Below are 8,574 nucleotides of genomic sequence, written 5' to 3'. Positions count from 1 at the left end.
AAAAAATAAGTAAAGGAGGAAAGGTAAGAATGAATTATGTTCCCCCACACAACGCCTGCCCCGCCTCCCCCACGCCTGTCTCACACCTGCCCCCCACTTGGCCCCCTTCCACACACCTGTCCTCACGGTGCACAGGTAAGCCGCTTATGAGGATCAACCTACACCACCTGTCAACACCTGTATGTCCGCCCGTGTGTGTGTGTGTGTGTGTGTGTGTGTGTGTGTGTGTGTGTGTGTGTGTGTGTGTGTGTGTGTGTGTGTGTGTGTGTGTGTGTGTGTGTGTTGGGGGGCAGGGGGTACTGTGTTATCTAAAGTGAAACAAGAAGAATCAAGAGCGAAAAGAAACACGAAACTCAAAACAGAAACCAAAATAGAAACCAACCGAGTCACGGAGACGAAAAATACACGAAGATACACGAGGCGAGGAGACGAAAAACAAACGCTGATAATAATACATAATTAGACTCAGACTAAAATAGAACACAAACTAAAATAAAATAATAAACTAACTCCTGAGAGACCCAAGGACACCGCAAACAGAGACAACGAGACAAACAAGGAAGAAAAAAACAGCTCAAGATTTAAAGGAAGCAATTCGATCCTTCAAGATAGACACACCATGGGGATCCAAACTCATTACTTTTACTCAGGCCCACTAAGAAAGGTCAACATTACAATTTTAGTCTCCAGGTATAACTGAGGTGACGGAGATAAAGGGAGAAGAGAGAATGTAAGGAATAGAGGGAAAGGGAACGGAGGGTAGGTGGGAGGGGCAGGGAAGGAGGGCGTGTGGAAGAGGGGGGAAGGGAGAAGGGTAAGAAGGGAAGGGAATTGGGGAAGGGACGGAAGGGAGAAAGGAAGGGAAGAGAGGGAGAAGGAAAAGAAAAGAAGGGTGGGGGAAGGAATGGAAAGGAGGGAGAAGGGAAGGAAAGGAAATGAAGGGAAGGGGAGGGGAAAGGAAGAGGAAGGGGAGAGGAGGAGGGGGGGGGGGAAGGGAAAGGGTACAGCATTGACCTCTGAGTCCATCGCGATTTGAGACACTTCTTGTTCAGTCCCTGGCGTTCACGGTGACTTATTTTTAAATGTCTTGGGTAGAAACGGCGCCTCAACAATTACAAGGCGAATGGCAATAATAATGACACTACTCTTACTCCTTTTACTACTACTACTACTACTACTACTACTACTACTACAAATAATGATAATATGAAAAAAAATGAAAAAAAAGAAAAAGAAGACGGAGACGAAGATGAAGAAAAAGAAAAAAAAGACGAACAAGTAGAAGAACAAGAGCAAGAACAAAAAGAGGAACAACAAAAACAACAACAAAAAAAAAAGAGCAATAATAATAATAATAATGACAACAATAACAACCTTAAAAAAAATGAAGGAGAGAAAGAAACAACTGCCAAGAATGTCCTCAACTCTCTTCTTATCTTCCCCGGCGACAGTTATTACACCCTTATTTACACCTGCTCACGTGCCCAGGTAATGACGCAGGTGAGAGGTGTGGGACACTACCTGGAGAAGCGCACCTGTCCACCTGAACGACAGTCATGGTTATGGTGCCCGTTCCCCTGACACGCAATGGGGGCGAAGGGGGGGAGTGGCATTGTAGGAGGAAAGGGGGGAGCATTGTGAGGAGAAGGGGGAGGCATTGTGGGGATGAATAAGGGGGCGCATAGGGGGGCGCAATGTTGCAGGGGGCATTGTGGGAGGAAAGGAGAAGGCATTGTGGGGGAAAGTGGGGCCTGGTGGAGGAAAAGGAGGGGGCATTTTGGAGAAAGAAGGGGCATTGTGGGGGGGAGGGGCATTGTAGGAGGAAAAGGGGAAGCATTGTGAGGGGAAAGGGAGGGACATTGTGGGAGGAAAGAGGGAGCACTGTGGGGGAAAGGAAGGGGGGGCATTGTGGGAGGAAAGGAGGGGCATTGTGTGGGGAGGAAAGGAGGGGGCACTGTGGGGAAAGGAGGGAGGGAGCACTGTGGGGAAAGGAAGGAGGGGCATTGTGGGAGGAAAGGAGGGGCATTGTGTGGGGAGGAAAGGAGGGGGCACTGTGAGGGAAAGGAAGAGGGGGGGGCATTGTGGGAGGAAAGGAGGGGCATTGTGTGGGGAGGAAAGGAGGGGGCACTGTGAGGCTAAGGAAGGGGGGATGCATTGTGGGAGGAAAGGAGGGGCATTGTGTGGGGAGGAAAGGAGGGGGCAAGTAGGTATGTCATATCACAACTACGTATGTCATCATTATTTATATCCATTACTGGACCACGCTACCACCACATTAATACATATGGTAGGAACAGTGGTTAGCGGGCTTTTTTATCATACATTTTTGCCCTTGACCTGCTTCCTTTACTGTAAAAAAGCAAAAAACAAAAACACCATCACCACCTCCTTCAAGAAACTATAACCCACACCACCAATATCACCACTATAATCATCACTTTTACTACTGCTAACACCACACTACAACCGCCACCACCACCACCGTCACCACCACCTCTTTGATCAATACCACCACCACTACCAATATCATCACCACAAGAACCACCATCTTCCCAACCACTAACAACACCTCCGTCTGTAACACCATCACTATACTATTCGTCATCTCCCATAGCACTAACATCACCTCCATCACAATCACTACCACTAACACCACCACCACATCAACCACTACTTCTACCTCACCACTAACACCACTTCCACTAATAAATAATCTACTTCCAACACTAACACCAATACACCTATCACCACTATACTACCACCATCTCCACTTCTACCTCTAAACACCCTCTTCGCTAACAACACATCAACCACCACCACCACCACCACCACCTGCTCTAACACATAAATGAGAAAGAAAAAGAAGAAGCCAATACAAAAGTGATGATTCAGACCTTGACAGCGAAAAACATACCAAAATGAATTCCCTCTTCGCAACTCCACCACCATCACCACCACCACCACCACCGCCATCAGCACCAGACAGGAAGGCGAAAAAATAACGAAGATTTTTTTGGGGGGAAAGACTCATTCATAGATGTAATCAGAATAAAAGTAATTCAATGGGCGGGATGATGAATGACTTGGAAAGATATAGGCGGAGGAGGAGTGTGAGAGGGAGGGGGAAGGTGTGCGAGCGTTCAATTGAAAGGAGTGGGAGGAGGAGGAGGAGGAGGAGGAGGAGGAGGAGGAGGTAATGGAAAAAAAATATGACGGCACCAGAATCGACAAGACTGCGAAAGAGTAAAATTTGCCGTGTTGCAGACATCATCAGGGAGGAGGAGGAGGAGGAGGAGGAGGAGGAGGAGGAGGAGGAGGAGGAGGAGAAGGAGGAGGAGGAGGAGGAGGAGGAGGAGGAGGAGGAGGAGGAGGAGGAAGAAGAAGAAGAAGAAGAGATAGAAATGTAGAAACGTGGGAGGAGGAGAAAAATTAGGAAGAAAAAGGAAAGGATAAGGAAAAGAAGGAGGAAGTGAAGGAAGAGGAGAAGGAGGAATAAAAGAAGGAGAGGAGAATAGAAGGAGGAAGACGAAGGGAACTAAAATAACTCAAGAAAACCAATATAACACCACAAGGACGAAGAACATCAATACGAGAGAGAGAGAGAGAGAGAGAGAGAGAGAGAGAGAGAGAGAGAGAGAGAGAGAGAGAGAGAGAGAGAGAGAGAGAGAGAGAGAGAGAGAGAGAGAAAGAAACAGTGACAGACAGAAACAGACAGAAAGAGACAGACAAACAGACAGGGAGAGCAAAACGGATCGCGCATGCACCGCCACACACCGAGTTGTATTGCTTTCGCTCTGATTGAAATTACGATGATCACCAAGATAATCACTGGCCGATGAATAGGTTAATCAATACCACCAGAGACGGCGTGGCATTGGGCGGCGCCACAACGTGTGAGGTACGGAGGGAACGGTGGGTGATGGAGCAAACAGGAGTGGTGAAGAGTGAGTGGTGAGTGAGACAGAAATAGGAATGATTGTGGCGTGGTGAACAGCTGACATGTTAAAGAGTTTGCATTGCCCTAAAAATAAGCACCATAAACTGTGATGTAAAGAGGGAGAGAGGGAGACAAGGAAGGAGAGGAGTGATAGGAGTAGGAGAGAGAAATAGGAAAGATTGTGCTATGGTGCAAAGCTGACATGTTAAAGACTTTGCATTGCACTAAGGAAAAAAAAGCACCATTGACTGTGATGTAAAGAGGGAGAGAGGGAGACAAGGAAGGAGAGGAGTGATAGGAGAAAGAGAGAGAAATAGGAAAGATTGTGCTATGGTGCAAAGCTGACTTGTTAAAGACTTTGCATTGCACTAAGGAAAAAAAACACCATAGACTGTGACGTAAAGAGGGAAAAAGGGAGAGAAGGAGGAAGAGTGATAGAGTAAGCAATATCATATAAATAGCTTGCACTGCACTAAGAAAAAAAAAAGGCACCTAGACTGTGATGTAGAGAGGGAAAGATGGAGAGAAGGAAGAACAGTGATAGAGTAAGCCAAAGAAATAGGAAAGATTGTGACATGGTGCAAAACTGAAATATAAAAAAGTTGCATTACATATAAAAAAAAAAGACACCATATTATATCATGTAGATAAAGAAAGGTGTGAAGCAGCAAGCAGAGGAACGATGAGGGGTGAGATAGAATTGATAAACAGATTGTGATGTGATGCAAAGCTACACCATAATATAATAGTTCGCATTGCACCATAAGAAGCACCATAAACTGAGATATACATAAAGTTAAAGCTGAAGAGTATGAATCAAAAAACGGTTGGAAAGTGAAACAACGCGATAGTGATAATATTCAATGTGTTAAAATTGTAATGTGGCGAGATAACGAGAAAATACGACGAACTGAAATAACAACATGGTGATATCCGAGGATTTGCTGACTAAAATGCATGACAATAAAAATAAAGGTGGCGAGAGTAAAATGAAAGAGCCAGAAAGGAAAGTCAAGGTGCTCATAAAGTAAGTGGAAAGATGGGAGTGAGGAAATATAGGTGCGCATACGAGTTGAAGAAAGACGAAGCGACGGAGGAAGGAAGAGAAGGAAGGAGAGTTGGAAGGAAGGAAAGGAGGGAGGGAAGAAGGAAAGGAGGAAGGGGGAGGCGGAAAAAGGGAGACATATGAGGGAAAATGAGACTGTGAAAGAGTTTGATGGTTAGGAGAGAAAGGTTAAAGGAGGAGGAGAGAGAGAGAGAGAGAGAGAGAGAGAGAGAGAGAGAGAGAGAGAGAGAGAGAGAGAGAGAGAGAGAGAGAGAGAGAGAGAGAGAGAGAGAGAGAGAGAGAGAGCTGGCCTTGATACATGCGCTAACCACGTGATCGTAGGCGCCTTACTTTTTGTAATAAGGTGACTAATTAATTTCAAGGTGAAGAACAGAAAAAAAAAACAGAACAGGTGATGAAGATGATTAAAAACATACGGATAATAGGGAAGTGTGTGTGTGTGTGTGTGTGTGTGTGTGTGTGTGTGTGTGTGTGTGTGTGTGTAGGGGTAATCTTCTTTTCATAATTACGCTAATGACGAAAACACATTAACTTCATTATAAACACGTTCTCGTTATCGTCAAAAAAGGGACAACAAATTTATAGATCATCATTGACATGTTTCTTAATACTTCTCTTAATATTTTTTTTTCATTCCTATTAAAATGTTTTCCATAGTGACTTTCATCTATAAGAGAACAAGAGCGAGAGCAAGAGAGAACGAGAACGAGAGAGAGAGAGAGAGAGAGAGAGAGAGAGAGAGAGAGAGAGAGAGAGAGAGAGAGAGAGACGCTGAAGCTTATGTCACCAAACTCATTTTTCAAAGTCTATTTTTTTCATAATGTGAAAAAAATAAAATTCCCGTGAAAATGAACATGAAATTAATCCATAATCTCTCTCTCTCTCTCTCTCTCTCTCTCTCTCTCTCTCTCTCTCTCTCGTTACGGATTTTAAGGAATAAGAGGAAAACAGGGTATGGATCTCCTCTCCTCCTTCTCCTCCTCCTCCTCCTCCTCCTCCTCCCCCTTCAGTCTTCCATTACTTGTTTTCCTTCCTGTCTTCCTTCCTCCCTTCCTCTCTCGTTCCTCTCATCTCCTCTCTTCTCACTGATTGCTCTCGCCTCTTCCAACCCTACCTTCTCTCTCTCTCTCTCTCTCTCTCTCTCTCTCTCTCTCTAGCTTCCATCATTATCATTATTATCTTCATCATCATCATCATCATCATCATTATTTTAGCCTTCACTTTATTTTCATCACTTAACTAATTAAAGAATCTGACTCGCCTTCTCTTTGGCCTTCTTCTTTTTCCACTTTACTTCTCACTTTCCTTCCTCCTTTCCTTAATATTATAAACACTTTCGCTCATATTCAATTTTCTTTTCCTTGCAATTTACCAGGAACTTAAAATTATCACCCCACTTTGAATAGCTTCTCTCTCTCTCTCTCTCTCTCTCTCTCTCTCTCTCTCTCTCTCTCTCTCTCTCTCGTTTTTTTTCGTTTTTTTTTCTTCCTCGTTCTTCAATATATTATTTTCCCTCACTCGCTGCATCTTTTACTTTTAATTAATTTTTCATACCTGTCTTCCTTAACCTTTTTTATTTCACCTCTATGCAAAATATGAGAGGCATGATTTTTTCCTCCATTTCCATTTCCAAACTTTTATCTCTCTTTTTCTCCAACTTTTCTCTTCCTGTACATTTCCAGCTTTCCTCTTCCTTTGTCTCCCTCCCTTTCTCTCCAACTTTTCTCTCCTTTTCTATATTTTTCTCTCCCTTTCTGTGTCTCCCTTTCTTCTCCTTCTCTATGTCCACCTTTTCTCTCCAACTTTCGTCTTTATTTCTTCAATGCCCAACTTTTCTCTCCATTTCTATGTCTACCTTTTCCCTCCTCCCTTTCCATGTCCTCCTTTCCTTCACTATGACAACAATTCGTCCCTCAAACACACCTGGACTTCCTCATTAAGCGAAAGACCTCCAGGTATGTTTTCCACCTGGCTGTTGTACCTGTGATCTATTTTCCTCTTTATTTTTCCCTTTTCTGTATCTTCAAGGTATTTTTCTGGTTTTCTTTTCTATGCGATTATTTTTCTTCTATAATTTCCTTGTTAAGTATCTTTTTTGAGCTGTTTTCCTGTTTTGTTTTTGTTTTTACACTGGATCCATTTTCTCTTCTATCTTCCCCACTGTGTATCATTTTTCAGGTTCTTTATCTTTATCTTCGTCTCTGTATCTTTTTATCGAGGTGTTTTTCCATTCTCTCTACGCTCTTCCTTTTCTCCTGTATCTTATGTAGCCTCTGTATCTTCTTGTATCATTTTTTAAGGTAGTTTACCTTCATCTTCCCTTTATGTATATATTCTGAAGTATTTTCCCGTTTTCTAAGTATTTCGTAAAAGAGTGACCCGCTTTTCTTCACCCTAACACCTAGGTAACGTTCCCCATCACAAGAAAGATTCCCAAGTATGCCTCTTCCCCCCTGTTATTTGTTATCTAATCTCTCCTTTTTCCTTCCCTCTCCGTCTCTTCTTTTTTCTCCCTCACATGCCGTTCCAAATTCCCATCAACATCCGAGAACTTTACGCCTTTATTTTTTTTTCACGCTCCCCTTTTTTCCACCCTTTTCAACCTTCCGACCTCTCCCACTTTCTCCCTCTCCCTCTCTCTCTCAGTACCAGAAAAACACACACCTCCTACAGACCTTTTTATCGCTTCAGTTCAGTTCAGGTCGAGGAGAGAGGGAAAGCCTTTGTAACCGCCTCCTCCGCCTCTTTGTGGGTTATTTTTCTTCTCTAGTTTTGTGTGGTGGTTGTTGTTCTTCTTCTTCGGCGTTTCTTTTGCCTCTTCCTTTCTCAAAATTGTGTAGTATGCGCTCCAACTCCGCACTATATTTCGCTACCTTCCCGCTCTCCTTCCATTCTCTTCCCTCTCTTTCTTCCTCTCTCCTACCATTCTTTACCCGCTCTCCTCCCCGTTCTCTTTCTTCTTTCTTCTCCCGTTTTCTCTCACCTTCATCTTCCCGTTCTCTTTGCCCTCTCTCTTCCCGTTCCTTTGTGTGTCTCTGTGGTGTCTGGAAAGTTGGAACGCTGTCTAACTTTTCTTGTATGGATATTTGCGTTTGACATTTTCCTTTTATGTTGCTCTTTTCTCATTCCGCCCAGTCGTCCAGCTTTCCTTTCCTTTCCTGCTTTCTCTCCGTTTTCCTCTTGTTCTTTTCGCGTTCTCTGTCCCCTCTCTTCCGTTCTCTTTCCCCTCTCTTCCGTTCTCTCTCCCCTCTCTCTTCCCGTTCTCCTTCCTCTTTCCTCCCGTTTCCTCTCACTCTTATCAATACCGCACTCCATCCCCCTGTCTTCCCCCTCCCCTCCCGTTCACTTCCCGCGTTCCCCGTCACCCCTGGGAAACCACTCGCCCCCGGAGCCTTTAAGTCCCCCAGGGTAACTTCTTGCACATGTTTTTCCCCGAGACGAGAGATAGGGAGAAAAAACAGTCGCCGGAAAGAAATCTCGGAGACTGGGAGAGATTAAGTGTCTTTGTAAGTGTATGAGTGATGGTAGGGGAGTGAGGGGAAGGGGGTGGGGGGTTGGGCTGGTGGTGGTG

The sequence above is a fragment of the Eriocheir sinensis genome, chromosome 13 (assembly GCF_024679095.1).
Source record: "Eriocheir sinensis breed Jianghai 21 chromosome 13, ASM2467909v1, whole genome shotgun sequence".
Lineage (NCBI taxonomy): Eukaryota > Metazoa > Arthropoda > Malacostraca > Decapoda > Varunidae > Eriocheir > Eriocheir sinensis.
This window is presented reverse-complemented; position numbering follows the sequence as displayed.